The following is a 15,704-nucleotide window of genomic DNA, read 5'->3' as shown; positions in this document are numbered from 1 at the left end:
GCACTGAGAGAGATAGTACTGGAGGGCAAAAAGCATTTATCTTGTACACAGCCAATCCAGTTTTGAGTCTATGAAGTTCTTGAGCTGTTGTTTGTCTGTGAAACTGTGTGTTTTTCCTTCTATTATGAATGAGAGTCTTGCTGGGAAAAGTATTTTTGGGGAGGCATTTATTTCATTGAGTCTTTTCACTATGTCCCACCACTGTTTTCGGGCCATGAGGGTTTCATCAGAAAAATCAGCTGTGAATTTTAAGAATGCTCCTTTGTAAGAGATTTCTTTCTTCGATTTTGCTGCTTTCAGAATTTTGTCTCTGTCTAAGGTTTTGATCATTTTGATCAGAATGTGTCTTGGGGTATTTTTATTCGGATTTCTTCTAGCTGGTACCCTTCGGGCCTCCTGAATGTGGTCACAAGTTTTCTTCGGCTCTGGAAACGTTGTAGCAATGATGTCTTTGACAGTTTCTTCTTCATCAAGGTTTTCTTCCTGTCCCTCTGGGACTCCAATAATTCTTATGTTACCCCTCTTGGCGTCATCCCGATCTTCTCTTGCCATCTATTCCCGAATTGTGAGTCTCTTTTCCATTTTCTGCTCTTTTCTGGAGAGTCTCTGAACTTCGTCTTCGAGCTTACTGATTCTGTTCTCAGCAGCTGTTACTCTGCTGCTGAGGCCTTCCACTGAGCTTTTCAATTCGCCTACGAGATTTTTCAGGTCTGACATTTCTGATTGCAATTTCCTCATTTCTGACTTCATATCCTCTTATCTTCTATTGGCATTGATTTCCATTGTTTCTTTTAATTCCCTAAGCATCCTAAGTAGCTCCCTTCTGAATTCCTTGTCAGAGAGGTTGTCTAACATTAGAGTACTGTTGGTGTCATCTGGGCTAGACTCTTCAATATGAAAGTTTGGTGGGCTTTTGCGTTGCTTTACCATTGTGAGAGGTGTGGTTTAATCTGTCACGTTCACTGTTACTATTCTGCTTGATATGCAGTAAGAGTTAAGATAGGCTTATGAGTTATTGGCTACTGTATTTCTAGTGGCTGAGCTAAAATAGAGAAGTTTCCACCTAAGAAGGTAGCTTATGGCTCCTATGGCATATGTAGTGGGAAAATATTTCGTGGCCGCTAATGCGGCCGCAGCTCCAGAAATGGTCCCTGGCACTGGGCGAGGATTTGGGAATGTCTCCTGTTTGGAATTGGAGCCATTCAGCTTTGTTGCCAGAGCTGGGCCTCTGTGCCCGTCCCACGCGGCTCAGGGGTTGAAAACCGGCATTCTAGGGGCTGGATCTAGCTGCGCATGCCCAGACAGGGTCCCAGGCCCTTGGGGGAGGACTGTACCTGTTTGGAATTGGAGCCATTCAGCTTTGTTGCCCAGAGCTGGGCCTCTGTGCCCATCCCACGTGGCTCAGGGGTTGAAAACCGGCTTTCTAGGGGCTGGATCTAGCTGCGCATGCCCAGAGAGGGTCCCAGGCCCTTGGGGGCGGGCTGTACCTGTTTGGAATTGGAGCCGTTCAGCTTTGTTGCCCAGAGCTGTGCCTCTGTGCCCGTCCCACGCAGCTCAGGGGTTGAAAACCAGCTTTCTAGGGGCTGGATCTAGCTGCGCATGTCCAGAGAGGGTCCCAGGCCCTTGGGGGGGGGGGCTGTAAATCCAAAGGCCTTCTTTAAGTCAATGAATGTTAAACAGAGCGGCATCTTGAACTCCTGAGAAACCTCAATGAGTTTGGTTATCCTGTGGATATGGTCGATGGTGCTGAATCCTTTGCGGAACCCGGCTTGCTCGCATTGTTGTCCTTCATCTAGTGTTCTGCAAATCCTAATTAGGATGACTCGAGTGAACAACTTGTAGATGACAGACAATAGGCAGATCGAACGATAGTTGCCAATGTCATGGATGTCTCCCTTCTTGAACAGTATTACGGTCCTCCTGGTTTTCCATTGGGACGGAACCTTGCTTTCAGGCAGTTAGCGAGTGAAGAGCTGAGCCAGTGTATTGATGAGTGCTGACTGCAGGTTCTTCAGGTGCTCAGGTCTGACCTTGTCTGTGCCGGGTGCTGTTTGTTCCTTTACCAACTAAATGGCATGTCGGATTTCGGAAGGGAGAACTTTGGGAACGACATATCCATCCTGTGGAATTTGGTATGTCGGCAAGTGGACATGGCTGTCGAAGAGATTTGAGTAGAAGTCATGGTAATCTTCTCCATTGCCGTTCTGGAGGATGTGATGGATCCATCAGGACATCGGAGGGCAGTCATCTTGGTCTTGTAGTTGGCGAAGGACAGGTGGGCGTTATGAATACTTTTCCCAGCTTCTGCCGCATCTACCAGTACTTCTGCTCTTCTCTATTTGAGGTCTTCCTTGATCGCATCTCTGCACTGCTTTGCGAGCTTGGACATTAACTTGTGGTTGCCTGAGGCATGCGCCAAACCACACTGGCAATTTTGTTGAAGAATTTTTGAAGATAGGCGATTTTTTGTGTCTCTCTTTTGGCATTCCTCGCACATTCATGGAGGTGCTGAACCAGTCGATCGCATTCCTCGTCAATGTTGTCAACAATGGCATCTTCCCATGTTGCCGCAATTGTACCAAAGAGTTCCCAGTTTGTGGTCATACTGGCAGTTCTCTTTTTGAACTTTGCAACCCTTTCTCCCCGCTCTGTGAAATAGAATTTTGCATGAAGGAGACGGTGGTCCGATACCGTTCGAAATATTGGGACAACAGTGACATCTGTCAGGCAAAACCGTCGATTGAATATGATGTGGTCTATTTCGCTGTGGAATCTTCCACCGGGAGACTCCCATGTCCATCGTTTAGATTATGCCTTCTGGAACTGTGTTACCATGAATGGTTTTGGTCGACATGATGAACTCAGATAGTCTCTCACCCTGTTCATTCCATTCTAGGCCATGGGTCCCAATGTGAAGTTCTTCAGCTGATCTTCTCGGTCCTATCTTGGCATTAAAATCACCCACAATGATCTTATAGAAGGTGTGGTCTTCTTTATAGAACTTCTCTAGCTCCATGTAGAACTTCTCGATTTCTCTTTCATCATAATGAGATGTTGGTGCGTAGACAACGAAGATAGAAACTGCAGGCAGTGAGCCACATCTATTCAAATGTAAACTTCTGATTCGGGTTGTTATTCATTTGAATGAATCAATGCTCTTGGTCAAGTTTGTGTTGACAAGGACACTGACGCCTCCAACACCTCTTTTATCGCAAGTTCCCAGGAACAATTCTTCTCCAGTGTCAAAAACGGCATAGTGAGATTCTTGCCTTCTTGTCTCAGTCAGACCAATGATGTCGTACTTGATCATTCGCACTTGTACCATCAGGTCCTCGATGGATGCATCTGATGCTAGCGTACATGCATTGAAAGTACAGACGATCATTTTTGTCTTCCTTCATTGTGACAGCCTAGGTCGGCCTTGAGATTTTGTCGGCCTCTCCTTTCTCATCCTTCTTAGTGCTGCCATGTCGGTGAAGCCTTCAGAATTAGGTGAATGTACATGGTACAGGGTTAGTGTACATGATAGTCATATGAATACACCTGTGCTAATATATCGCTGGTATCTAGAGAATATATATATTGAAATTAGATCACATAGCTGAGTGTGATCTCATCTTTTCTACACACTCCCATGCCCCACACACCCAAAGACTTGTACTAATCCTTATAGATCCATGACTTTTCCTCCTCCCCTCTCCCAGAGTCTTTTAAAATTTCTTTTCAAGTACTAATGTAATGCGCTTTAGAAAATATTGAGTTAAACTTTATTGTTGTCATTTAGCTTTTAGATAGGGAACCAAGAAAATCTTATTAAAAGAGTATTTTTGTTTTCTTTGAAAATGGTAATAAGAACATTATCCTTGAGTCCCTCAATAGACATTATATAAAGAATTTTGTGAGGAATTCCCTGTACAAATCAATACTCGAAGAAATAAATGACTTCTCTGAATGAGGATGAACTGGGACATTTCAAAGTATCAATCAGTGAATCAAAGATGAATCATAGCATCCTATAGATAAAAATGATCTTGATGTAATCTAGTCAACACCACTACATTTTTTTCTTATACCAGGTGATAGCACTTTTAACTTTTTAGTTTTTATTTATTTATTTTTATTAATGAAACACCGTGAGGTGCAGTTGTAGACTTACATACCTTTGTACTTGGTTTTCAGTTATACAAGAATCAAGTATCCATCTCTCCACCAGTGAACATTCTCCAACACCAAGGAACCCAATGACCCTCCCACCCCCAATCTCCCCGACTTTGCCCCAACTCAGGGCATTCCCTTTTGCTTTTTCTTTGTTTTAGGGTGTTGTGGTTTACAATGGAGGTCAATACCATTACATTTTCAAAGAAGAACATAGTCCCCTATATGTTCAAGACACTACTACTGTCCTGCGGTTCTTTCCAGAATGTACCCTCCTCCAAGCCAGCCCTTTGGAAATATGCTGGGAAGGACAACTGGATGTTCCTTTCCTCACACTGACCTGGAAGACTCTTGCTGATTCTCAGCCACATCAATTATTTCATTTGTTGCCTGATATCACCTCCTGTGCTTTATTTTTTTAAAAAAAATATTTGATTTGTTTCGGGAATATAAAGAAAAAAATTAAATGGACTAATAAAACAAAAGCAAAATCAAACCTTTACACTCTGACATCAAAATCGTCCTAATAGGAGGGGAAGTAAATGACTGAAATGCGTAGGGGAGTGTTGTTAGTTAGTTGTGGACAGTAGCTGGATATTTGACAGTGCATGGAGTATGAATACACAGATCCAGAGATGAGGAACTCTGTACTTGAAGCGAATACAGTTTGTAAACTAGTCATCACAATTATATGTCCATATGAAATTTATATACATATGCTTTGTGCCTTCCTTGCATGTATGTGTTATGCATTCCTTTATCATGGCCTCAGAAATGCATCTGAGGGCACTCGGAAAATTAGTTGAGCCCCAAGTATGGGGAGAGAAGTAGTAAAGAATTGGAGGAGGAAGAAATATGATTTGGAGCTTAAGAGCCGTGTAACAGGAATATATAGATATGTATGTGTGTGTAAATGCACATATATATGTATAAATATATATATGGGCTGGAGCCATAGCACAGTGGGTAAGACGTTTGCCTTGCACGCGACCAACCTGGGTTCGATTGCTCTCCTCCTCTCAGAGAGCCCGGAAAGCTACTGAGAGTAACCCTTCCTCATGGCAAAGCCTGGCAAGGTACCTGTGGTGTATTCAACATGCCAGGAACAGTAACAACAAGTCTTACCATAGGGACTTTTCTGGTGCCCGCTCGAGCAAATCAGTGAAAAATGAGAGGACAGTGCTACAGTGCTATGGTTAATTCAAACGTTGTTTATGCAAAATTTGAAAGAATCAAATAAATATTCTATAAAGCTGATTATACCTATTAAATTAATATAACTTTAAATAGTGTTTAGAAATGAAGTTGAAGAATTTGAAGGCTATAGAAAGATATTGACAATATATCAAGAAACACAACGGATTTTTGAGGCGCAAGAACACGTACCTGTTGTCCTTTCTTAAGGTTATTTTTTTTGGCTTTTATAGAATATGTTTTCCCTGAGTTTTTGTTAATCGCTTCCGTTTTTTAGAAAGCATCATAATAAATTATATTTTTTAAAAAAGTAAATAAATTTGTGTTTGTGAGTGGATTATGTATGTTTGGAACCTGGGAAGTATTTTCCTATGTAAGTTACATTAAACATGATATTTATAACAGAAATACCATCTGCAGTACTATTAACAATAGCCAGAAGAAACTATGGTATACCTACACAATTGAATACGACGCAGTTGGCAGGAAACTGAAATCATGAAATTTGCTTATAAATGGATGTGCAGGGAAGAATATTATGCTCAATGAAATCAGTCAGAAGGAAAGGGGTATACTGATTGAACTACCCCATTTTTTGGATTTAAAAAAACCAGAATATGAGACTAATAGCCAAGGATAGCAGAAACACAGGCCAGGAGAATTGGTCAATGGTTGGACGCTTGCCAAAAGTGCTCAAGGCGAGCATTTAGAATAAAGAAGGGACCGCTATGACAATGATAGTTGGAAGTGATTACTCTGGGTGAGAACTGAGTCCTGAAAGTAGGTAAAGGAATAAACGTGAGAACCTCTCACTCTCTGTATTACAATCCATAATGCCCAAAGGATGAGAGAGAGAGAGAGAGAGAGAGAGAGATAGAGAGAGAGAGAGAGAGAGAGAGAGAGAGGTGCCTGCCATAGTGTAGAGACAGCAGGCTGTCAGGTGGGGTTTGGGGTTGGGAGAGGGAGTGGTGGGAGAGAAACTGGGGACATTAGCAATGGAACTGTATACTAGTGGAGGTTGGGTGTTAAAATATCCTATGATTGAAACTGAATCATAAAAAGGTTTGTAATATGTGTCTCCTGCAGATTCAATACAAAAATATGATATTTAGTTTCTACCACCATGACGAACCTATGAATTTACTGAAATTTATTTTTATCACCTTGGCTGGGCTCATTACATGGATGTCTGTGTGGTAAAACTTTTTCCATTTTATGCGGACTGAAGAGACAAAAATCATAGGGTTGGGACTTCTGGTGGAAGGAGAGAAGAGCACAAAACACCCTGTTGACCACACCTCAGCAGGGTCACCTAAGTTGCGTGATGACAGACCTCCTTCACTGATTACTTCTGTTGTAATGTGGAAAAATGAAAAGACTTTGCAGGCTGACAAGAGGTTGTCTCCTCCAGTTCCCACTATTTTCTTTTTGATTAGAATTGTTTAAAGATTATTTGAAAAATTTGGAGCTTAATGATTTGTTCTCATATATTTCCCCTACATGGTGTCAGTGGGCATTGATCCAGGAAGGCCAGCATGAAAAAGTTGAGGTGCATGTCTTAACCACCAATGCCAACACTACTGTAAGTATGGAACCCAAAGTACAATAGTAAAACTTCAAAATGTGTTTGTCAATGAAATCGGTGGGAATGCAGGGAGAAATGGGTAATCTGTTGGTGGAAGGAGGCAGACACTGGTGGTGTGATTAGAATTGAAATATTGTATGACAAATCTCCATTATAAATGACTTTGAAATCAAAATTGCCTAAATTTTAAAAAAAAGAGAAGTCAACTTACGTCTATATTTCAAGAAAGCTTGTCTTAGCAAATTTTGGCAGGGAGACCATAGTTGGTAGAGAGAGGGAGAAAGAAAGGGAGAGTTGACAGTTGGGAAGAGAAGCCTGGATATCATGGAAGAGTTGAAAGCTGATCTAAGAAGATTTGGAGCCATCAGAGTTTAGTTAGTTAAATGGTGAGAACATTGCAGTTTAGATACTTAAATAGTGAGATTGGTTTCAGTCATCAGCACTGTATATATAGAAAGAGTTCAAAGACCTCACAGATATTCAGGCTATAATAACTAACAAGGGAAGCGTTTTTTTCCTGAAGCACTATGTAAGGATAATATATTGCCAGGAAAATGATAAAAAGTTGTTTCTCTTATTCACAGATTAATACATTAGAGATGAAAACTTTATACAAAGGAATCTATCATCTTGTCCTGTTGCTCTCTTTTCTTGTCATCATTCCATTCTCCACCATGAACCTACCTAATCAGGGCTCGCCACATTTCTCAGCAGTATCACCACATAGCCTAAGAGCATGTGTTAACTGCAGGTAGCTCACAGCTCTCGTGTTTGCCCCCCCATCCAAGCCAGAGCCATCCTTCTGAAACCATGGATATTTGCTGAAAACCCGTTCTTCCTTGAAGTGGCAGTCATGGTTTACCTCTTCTTAATCATTGTGTTTACAAATTTAGATGAATGTCACTTTACTAGTGACAGGGATTTTCCAAACTAAGAAAAGCATAAACATTTCCCTTTCCCCCACGAATTTTGGGCTAATTTTTTCTATCCACTGCTAATAATTTGTGATAATCAGGAAAGAGTACTGAAGTAAAAACAGGGACATTTATCAATTTGGTGCCATGACTAATCAGTCTTAGTATAAATATATATTTCTAGAAAAAAAAGCAGAAGAAAAGAAGTTGGTTTCTAGCAAAGAATGCCAAACCTCCGCCAAGAAGTCCTTTGAAAATAAAAATTCTGACTATGTACTGAACATGAATGACACTCAATGCCTCTTTTGCAGACCACAACACCCGAAAGGAGAGAGAGAACAAAAGGGAATGCCCTGCCACAGAGGCAGGGTGGCATGGGGGGGATTGGTGTGGGAGGGATACTGAAATCCATGGTGGTGAAAAATGGGCACTGGCGGAGGAATGGGCATTTGATCATTGTATAATCGAAACCCAAGCACAAAAATTTGTAAATGTACAAATGTACATCATGGTGTTTCACTAATAAAAATTTTTAAAAAAATAAAGTAAATATTTTTTTTGTCTGCGAGAGATCAGCAGATGGGAACCTGAGTGAAGGCAAAAGATTAAATTGGTTGACTTTTATTTTTCCTTGAGTATATTAATTTGATTTTGGAGTCAATTTATATGAGAGTTCATCAAGACACAGAAATTTTTAGCGCTTCTCTTGTTTAAAAGTATAATGATAGACCATATCTCTATCTCACATTATTTTTATTTCTGATAGTTTGACACAAAAGATACGTCAAAATCATAGATAAATGTAAATTATTTAAATACTTTTTTGATTATGTAAAATTACCTTATAGAATTACATTATAGAATTTCATAAATTTTAGAATTATGCAGAATCAACGTGCATGTATCATATTACACTCACTACGAAAGGCCTACTCTGTCATTCACCATAGTTCAGTTTTTCCACTTTGATTATACTTCTCGATCTGGTAACTAAATAGCCTCATAGTTCTAAAATTTGTTTTTATTGCTTTGAAAAGATCAAACTTATGCAATTTTCAACATTGGATGAAACTAGAGGATATCATGCATGTAAAGTTAGCCTTAAGGAAATGAACAGATACAGAGAGATTTTTCTCATATGTGGGATGTAAAGACACACAGCAAGGTAGAAACAAAGGTTCAAGAGCAATGTAAGGGGAGAACTGATCCACACAATTGAGTCAGGGGATTGAGAGTGAGGGATTCTGGGGGATTGGGGGAGAGGGAGGGTTTATTCTTTGAGAGAATGAGGAGTGAGTGTCATGTTGGAATTATGTGTATGAGAAACCATTGTTAATTGAATTATAAATCGTAGAATATAAATAATGTTTTAGACGTTTGTCTGTCTCATTTTATTCTTTTAATTTGTTTTCTCCATATGCCACATATGCATGAACTTGTAGGATGCCTATCTTTCTCTGCCTGGTTTATGTCACTAAACATAATTTCCTCATGTAATCCATTTTATATACAAATAATAAGAAGATTTCAGTTCATACAACTGAATAGTATTCCATTGCTTTACCACCTTTCATTTTCAAAATTTGTGGTTTAAAAGATACAAATATTTGTTTTAACAATGCTCTGGTGTTTTAAAATTTTTAGTTTAGTGAAGCTAAATAGATTTTACTGAAAAACACTCAGAAACTTGTGAAACAGGTGTAGGGTGGAATGGAATATTTGTTCAAGCGAGAACAGTCATTTAACAAAGCAAGCAAAGAGAGACATAGAGAAAGGAAGCACGGTATTTCTTCTTATGAGAACAAAAGCTTGAGGAACAAGCCCACTCTGGTAGTTTAGGAATAAGTACTTGGAGTGGTATGAACTTTACCTTTGCACTTTAGGGGAGAACCTGAGTGAAAGTATTAGAAGTACTTTCAGGAGCATGATAAACTGGAGTCTGCAGTTGGAATGAGGTGGGTAGAGAGTTCTTTGGGGAGATCTGAACTATGGAGAACAGTAATATTATAACATTAATGATAGTATCTTACCGTGGGATTCCAAAAAATCTGTAACAGTGGCGTCAGAAATGATAACATTCTTAGGTATTTGGATTTCCTGTGGAAACAACGGGAAAGCTGAGTTTATGCTCTGGATGCCTCCACCTGAAACAAGGTCAACAAATCATGAATGAAAAATTACAAGTTACATGGATCAATGATTCTGATCTCAGTGGAAGGCTAGCTTTCGGGTGGACAATTTCTACTGATGGCCTGATGTAGGTTCTGATCCTCGGACATGTAACAGAAAGGAGGTAGTGACAGGTATCCACAGAAGTGAAGCCTCTGAGACAGAATTCATTCATGACAATTTATGGGTTATCAAAGTTTGCTCATGGCTGCTACCATTATAAAATGCCATTCAATGGTTCTGTGGTTTCGATTTACTGTGTCAATGTAAACATGAAGTCTCTAAATCGAAGGTAAAAATCTGAGGCCCTCAAGATGATGAATTATGGAGAGGGGGGGAGCTGGAGCGATAGTTCAGCAGCTAGGGCATTTGCCTTGCACACGGCATACCCAGGTTACATTCCCAGCATCCTGTATGGTCCCCCCAAGCACCATGAGGAGTAATTCCTGAGTGCACAGCCAGGAGTAACCACTGTGCATCGCCACGTGTGACCCAAAAACGCAAGAAAATGATGATCTGGGATTGATCCTTAGCATTGCAAACAGCATTATTTTCTAATTTTTAATTTCTTTCTTTCTTTCTTTCTTTCTTTCTTTCTTTCTTTCTTTCTTTCTTTCTTGCTTGCTTGCTTGCTTTTTTGTTTCCCTTAGCTTTAATGTCATGAAGGGATCTTCCCACATTTTTCTCCATATATCTTAAGAATTCTGGTATGATAGTGAGGTCTTTAAGACATTTGATCTGACTTTGTGCCTGGGACTATAAAGAGGTCTGAGTTCATTTTTTTTGCATGTTGCTGTCCAGTTTTCCCAGCACCAGTTGCTGAAGAGACTTCCTAGCTCAACTTCATATTTCTTGAGCATTTATGAAAGATTAGGTAATAATAATCTGAGGGCCAGCGTCAAGACATTTGACTATATTCCATTGATCTGAGGCCTGTCTTTATCTGAATATCATGGTATTTGGATGACTACAACTTTGTAGTAGGTATTGAAGTTGGGGAAGGTGTTCCCTTCTTCTTTTTACCAAAGATTGCTTTAGCTCTTCATGGGAGTTTATGGTTGTGTATGAGTTTCAAGAGTGTTTAATCTATTTATTTGAAAAATGTTATGGGTATCCTTTTAGAAAGTGCATTAAATCTTTATATAGCTTTGGGGTGTATTACCATTTTGACAGTGTTAAACCTCTCAATCCATGAGCATGGGATATGATTCCATTTCCTCATATACTCTCTTATTTCGTGAAGTAGTGTTTTGTAGGTTTTTTTTTTGGTACAATTCCTTAACCTTTTTAGTTGATTCCAATATACTCGATTTTCTGAGGTATTATTGTGAATGGGATTGTTTTTCTCTATCTCTTTTTTTCTCTTTCATTATTAATATATGGGAAAGCCATGGCGTACCAGATATTGATTTTGTAATATGCTACATTACTAAACAAATCTATTGTTCCCAGGAGCTTTTTTGGAGATTCTTTGGGACTTTCTAAGTATAGTATCATGTTATCTCCAAATAGTAAAAGCTTGAGTTCTTCCTTTTTTATATGGATGCCCTTGATATCTTTTTTTTTAACGAAATCATATGGCAAGTACTTCAAGTACTATGCTGTATAGGAGTGGTGAGAGTGGGTAACTTGGTTTGTGCCTGATTGTATTCTGGAATTTTATTTCATTGATTTCTGCTCCAAGCCTTTAGTTTTCTCCCCGTTGAGAATAATGCTTGCTGTGTGTTTGTGGTAGTTTGCTTTGACTATATTGAGGAAAGTACTTTCAACTCCCATTTTGTTGAGAGTTTTTCATCATGAATGGGTGCTGGATCTCATCAAATGCTTTATCTACATCTATTGATATGATCATATGACTTTTATCTTTATTTTATTGAGATGGTGTATTCTGTTGATTGACTAGAGAATGTTAAGCAATCCTTGCATCCCCAAGATAAACCTACTTGGTCATAGTGTGTGATCTTTTGTTGAGTCTCTAGATTCTCTTTGCTGGTATTTTCTTGAAAATTTTTGTATCTGTATTCACAAAGGAAATAGGTCTGTAATTTTCTTTTTTTGTCGTGTCTCTGTCGATTTGAGTATTAGGGTGATCTTTGCCTCATAGAAACTATTTGGGAGTATTTCTGTTTCTTCAATTTCCTGTAAAATCTTAAAAATGTTGGAAGCAGTTCCTCTTGAAAGGTTTGAAATAGTTCACTATTGAATCCATCTGGGCCCTGGATTCTGTTTGGGGGTATAATTTTGACGATCATTTCAATTTCCTTGTTAGTGATAGGTTCAATTATTCCAAATCTTCTTAGTTCAGCCTTGGGAGGTAATTGGAATCCAATAATATATCAATTTATTCAAGATTCTCTCATTTCGTGCTGCAAAGATTCTCAAAATAATCTCTGATGATCCTATGGATTTCTGTACTTTCTATTAGGATACCCCCCTTTGCATTTCTGATTCGATTTATTAGAATTCTTTCTCTTTGTTTCTTTGAGAGGCTTCTCATGGTTTAATGATCTTATTTATTTTCTCAAAGAACCAGTTTTTGTTCTTATTGGTCTTCTGGATTGTATTTTGGGATTCTAGCTCATTGATGTCTGGTACAAGTTTTATTATTTCCTTCCTCCAGCCTAGTTTGGACTACTTTTGTTGGTTATTTTCCAAAATCTTGAGCTCTAATTTATTCATGTAAGCCCTTTCTTTCTTCCTGATGAATTCTGGCAGAGCTATAATCTTTCCTCTTAACACTGCTTTTTCTGTGTCCCACAAGTTCTGGTAGCTCGTGTCCTCATTCTCATTTGTTTATGGAAACTTTTTATTTCCTCTTTGATGTCTTCCCTAAGCCAACGATTGTTCATTACTTCCCTTAAAGAAAATATTTCCTTGCTGAGCTTCAGTCTGTTTGATCTATCGAGAAGTGACAAAGAAGTGTTGAAATCTCCCACTAGTATTGTGTTACTATCAATGTTTTTCTATAAGTCTATTAGAAGTTGTTTTAAAGTATTTTGCTGGTCTGTCATTAGGATCATATACATTGAGGAGGGTGAGTTCTTTCTGATGTACATATCCCATAATCATTAAGAAATGACCTTCACTGTATCTGATAACCTTTAGCTTGAAGTCCATGTGGTCTGATACTAGTATGGCCACTCCAGCTTTGCGGAGGTGATATTTTCTTGAAAACTTGTTTCCCAGCCTTTTACTTTTAGCCCATGGATGCTTTGATTGTTCAGACATGTTTCTTGCGGGCAGCAGAATGTTGGGTTCAATTTTCTAATTCATCTTCCTATTCTGTGCCTCTGAATTGGCACATTTAGTCCATTGACATTGAGAGAGATTGTTGTTTTGGGGATTTGTGCTCTCTTTATGTATAATTTTTGTACTTGTGTGGATTGTCTTAGCTTAAAGTATACCTGTTAATTCTTCTTGCAACAAAAATATGGAATGCTTTACAAGTTTGCATGTTATCTCTGTGCAAGGACCATGCTCATCATTGTATCATTTCCATTTTAGTATATGTGTTATCAAACCTAGTAGGAGTAAATTTTTCCATATTTTTCGCTTCTTATTACTTTGAGTGTTGTCCTTCCTCACTCCTGTGGCAGACAATGATTACTAATCAAGGAATCTATTTCAAAGCAGAATGAATAATAAATAGATTTAGAACTTTAATGTCCCAGAAATAAAAATGTGGTTTTTACTATATTATCGTTTACCATACTCTAGGCATCAGTTTTACAAAATAATTCTTTTGGAAGATGGTATATGAGTTTGTTTAATGTTGTTCCCTGAATCCTTCATTAAGAACATTAAAATAGCGCCTTTTGCTGATCTCACCTCAGTCCTGTGTACATCTCCAGGAAAAGGTGAATGTTGTTGTCTGCACTTTGACCACCTTGAATGTATGTAGGATTTTTCTCCTGAAGGATGAGGTGAGGATCATATTGATGATTTCATTCCACCTTATTACAAGTTCAACTTGAACGGAAGGTGAGACTCATGAGGCTCCTATAAAGGACAGAACAAAGGGTCTCAGTGAAGTTTAATGGCCAACTCATATTAACAACATAGATGACTCAAAGTAACCTGTGTGCATCTTTGTGTGTAGTGAGTTTCATATCTACTGATAGTGATTGTCAGTCATGACACATGGGCAAAACAGACCTGTAATTAAAAATCTAGTTCTCTGAGCAGAGTGGGGTCTCTGAGGTGATTGAACAAGTGTGTAGTAATTTATTACTAAGCACATAAGTATTTTGAATGATGTGTACTTTTCGATCTAAAATTAATTCCAAATATGTCTAAAATGACATTGCCCTGACCTCGCACCTGGCTTTTCTCACCGAGGCCACTTGGAGGTGCCGGGGTGAGTTTCCCTCACCGCCCTGATTAGAGCCCCGGCAGCTGAAGACCTCTGCAACCAGCCATAGGTACGCTTAAGACCACCCTTCCCAAGCTTGAAGGAGCCTCTTGCATGAAGGAACTGGAAGAGGAACCCAGATGTGCGGGACCGGGGGATGAGATCTCCATGGCTGCTCAGATCAAGACTGTGCCCCCTCCTTCCAAATCCCCCATCTTCTAATAATTAAGTGCTACAACCACGAACTGCTCCTGGATCCATGTAATGCCATCAATGGCCTACATCCAGAGACTGGATCTTATTTAGAAGACAGCAACTCTGATAGTCCAGTTCTCACTCTCAGAGGACCTGGTAGGCTTCTGTGAGTATTTTGCCCGCATGGCGGAGTCTTTGTTTCTGGTCACTGTTTCTTTTGAGGTACAGAAGTTGCTTAATTTAAGATAGTTCCCTTTGTTTATCTCTGTTTCCAGTTGCTTGTCAAGTGGCGTGTTATATTTGAAGATACCTTTAGCTTCAATGTTGTGGAGGGATTTGCCGACCTTGTCATCAATGAGCCTGAGGGATTCTGGTCTGATGTTGAGTCCTTTGACCCATTTTTATCTGACTTTTGTGCATGGTGTTAGGTAGAGGTCTGAGCCATTTTTTTTTTTGCATGTAGCTGTCCAGTTTTTTTCTGCACCGTTTGTTCAGAAAGACTCTCTTGATCCACTTCACATTTCTTGCTCCCTTATCAAAGGTTAGATGATTATATATTTGAGGGTGTGTGTCAGTATATTCAATCCTTTTCCATTGGTCTGCAGCTGAGCCTTTGTTTCAGTCCCATGCTGTTCTCATTATTATCGTTTGTAGTAGAGTTTGAGGTTGGGGAAGGTGACGCCTCCATCGTCTTTTCCCCAAGAATTGCTTTAGCTATTCGTGTGCGTTTGTTTTTCCATGTGAATTTCAGGAGTGCTTGATCAATTTCTTTGAAGAATGTCATGGGTATCTTTATAGGGATCAAGTTGAATTTTTACAATGCTTCGTGGAGAATTGCCATTTTGACAATGTTCAATCTCCCATTCCATATGCAGTATATATGTTTCCATTTCCTCGTGTCTTTTTTAATTTCCTGATATATAGGTCCTTTACCTCTTTAGTTAAGCTGATTCCAAGGTTCTTGATTTTCTGTGGCACGGTTGTGAATGGGATTGCTTTTTCATGTCACTTTTTTCTCTCTCATTACTTCCATATAAAAAAGCCATAGACTTTTGGGTATTGAGTTTATAGCCTGCAATTTTACTATAAATGTCTATTGTCTCTGGGAGTTTTTCGTAGAGATTTTAGTATTCTCTGAATA

At 39.1% G+C, this 15,704-nt stretch overlaps 1 pseudogene; it reads right to left on the bottom strand.

The window, feature by feature from the left end:
- Positions 1-13,441: 13,441 nt before the first annotated feature.
- On the bottom strand, positions 13,442-13,538 carry LOC130037162 (uncharacterized; annotated as a pseudogene).
- Between the last annotated feature and the right edge of the window lie 2,166 nt (positions 13,539-15,704).

The sequence above is a fragment of the Sorex fumeus genome, unplaced genomic scaffold, assembly GCF_029834395.1.
Source record: "Sorex fumeus unplaced genomic scaffold, SorFum_2.1 ptg000070l, whole genome shotgun sequence".
NCBI lineage: Eukaryota > Metazoa > Chordata > Mammalia > Eulipotyphla > Soricidae > Sorex > Sorex fumeus.
This window is presented reverse-complemented; position numbering and strand designations above follow the sequence as displayed.